This window comes from Cebus imitator, unplaced genomic scaffold (assembly GCF_001604975.1).
Source record: "Cebus imitator isolate Cc_AM_T3 unplaced genomic scaffold, Cebus_imitator-1.0 Scaffold53, whole genome shotgun sequence".
Lineage (NCBI taxonomy): Eukaryota > Metazoa > Chordata > Mammalia > Primates > Cebidae > Cebus > Cebus imitator.
In genome coordinates this window covers 4,565,212-4,567,631 of record NW_016107368.1, presented here as the reverse complement: position 1 = coordinate 4,567,631, position 2,420 = coordinate 4,565,212, and the positions used below count along the sequence as shown (strand labels likewise).

General features: G+C 48.4%; 1 protein-coding gene across 5 annotated transcripts in view; it reads left to right on the top strand.

The window, feature by feature from the left end:
* KDM4B (lysine demethylase 4B) overlaps nt 1-2,420 on the top strand; it is a 181,064-nt gene that overhangs the window by 37,682 nt on the left and 140,962 nt on the right. The window lies entirely within an intron of this gene.

Here is a 2,420-nt window from a genome sequence, read left to right as displayed (position 1 = left end):
CCACCCATCCATCCATGCATCCATCCATTCATTCACTTATCCATCCATCCATTCATTCATCTATCCGTCAACCTGTCCATCCATCCATCCGTCCACCTGTCCATCCATCCATCCATCCATTTCATTCACTTATCCATCCATTCATCCATCTATCTGTTCACCCCTCCCTCCCTCCCTCCCCGTTAATGCCCCTGAGTTCACACTGAAACCTCTTAGTGCTAGCCCCACACGCAGGGTCCTTTGCCATCTTTCCCCCTCCTTATTTGTAACTCCCTTGGCTGACGGTGAGAATCCACCCACTGCCTACCATAAAAGCACCTCCAGGGTAGAAGCCATTATTTCTTTTATCTTTATCTCAAAGACATACCGTCTTAAACTGTATTTAAAAGTTTATATGGATTAGTTCTTCTATTTTTCCCCCTTTACTGTGGTTATATTGTTTGCTTAAAATAGGGTTTGTTTTACTTGTTTTTGTTTGTGTTTTGCATAAGGATTCTTCTCCTCAACTCTTGCTGCTTTTATTTACTTATTGACTGATTCCTTGATTCAACATACTTAATTTAGTGTATGGAACATTAGCATGGTTCCAAAGTCAGGACTGTACAGGGCGTGGGGGAAGAAGGGTCACCTACCATCCCCTTCTTCCTCCCCATTCCCAGTGTCCCCTGCAGGAAGGGAATCTCATTAGTCTCTGGCTCAGCCTTTTGGGGCAGCTCAAAGAAGCTGGTGTGTGTTGTTTTTTTTGTTTTTTTCTGAGATGGAGCCTCACTCTGTCGCGCAGGCTGGAGTGCAATGGCACGATCTTGGCTAACTGCAACCTCCGCCTCCCGGATTCAAGCAGTTCTCCTGGCTCAGCCTCCCGAGTAGCTGGGATTACAGGCACCTGCCATCATGCCCGGCTAGTTTTTCTTTTTGTAGAGACAGGGTTTCACCATGTTGCCCAGGCTGGTCTTGAGCTTCTGACCTCAGGGGATTCACCAGCCTTGGCCTCTCAAAGTGCTGGGATTACAGGTTTCACCCACTGCGCCTGGCCTGCAGATGTGTATTTTTTAATGTCCCCTTTTTTTTTTTTTTTTTTTTTTTGAGACAGAGTCTTTCTCTGTTGCCCAGGCTGGACTGCAGTGGTATAATCACAGCTCATTGCAGCCTCCACCTCTTAGGTTCAAGTGATCCTCCCACCTCAGCCTCCTGAGTAGCTGAGACCACAGGTGTGTGTCACCATGCCCGGCTAATTTTTGTATTTTTTTGTAGAGAAATACAGGGCCTTGTTGTGTTGCCCAGGCTGGTCTCAAGCTCCTGGGCTCAAGTGATCTGCCCACCCTTGGGCTCCCAAAGTGCTGGGATTACAGGTGTGAGCCACTGCACCCAGCCTAAAGTCCTTTTTCCCATGCAAAGGTGGCACTGTACTCTGCTTAGCCGCATGTCCTGGAAAGCACTTTATCAGGCAGGGAGCTCTTCCACTCCTCCGCACAGCTGCGTAGTGTTCCCTGCAGGGACGCAGTGAAGTCCACCCAGCGGCTCTCCTGCGTGCATGCATTTAGTTTGTTTCCAGGTCTTCAGTGGCCAACTGTGCTGCCGTGAGTAACCTGGTGTCTGTGGATTTTCATAATGGTGGAAGGGTGTCTTCAGGGTAGATTTCCACAAGTGGGATTGCTGGGCCAAGAGAAGTGCAGATGTACTTTGTTAGCTTTTGCCAAGCACCCACGTAAGTCCTGTTCCGCCAGCCGTGTCCCTGCCCGCTGTGTCGGCTGGGAGGATCTGGTTCCCCCGCCTCGCCAGCAGGGTGTGCTGTTCCACGTCTACAAGACCAGTCCCAGTGCTGAGAAACGGGAGCTCGGTGGTTTTAATTATTGTTCCTGTAGTTATGAGTGGTGATGAACAGCTCGTTATGATTAAAGCTGTGAACTGTCTCTTCCTGCTTTTCACTTACTTTTTTCTGTTGGATATTTGACCTTTTCCCCCTAACTTAAAACTCCAACATGTGAACTTTTGTGGTATGTATTACAAATATTTTCTTTTTTTTTTTTTTTTTTTTTGGATACCAAGTCTTGCTCTGTTCCCCAGGCTGGAGTGCAGTGGCACAGTCTTGGCTCACCGCAACCTCTGCCTCCTGGGTTCAAGTGATTGCCCTGCCTTAGCCTCCGAGTAGCTGGGACTGCAGGCACGTGACACCACTCCTGGTTAATTTTTGTATTTTTAGTAGAGATGGGTTTTGCCGTGTTGGTCAGGCTGGTCTCAAACTCCTGACCTCAGGTGATCCACCCGCCTCGTTCTCCCAAATTGCTGGGATTACAGGCGTGAGCCACCGCGTTCAGTGAAAATATTTTCTCTGGGTCTCTCGATTACCTTTTGATTTTGTTATTGGTGTTTTGTTTTCTTTTGCCCTGTAGAATGTTTCCGCTCCCTCCCCACCCCTCCCC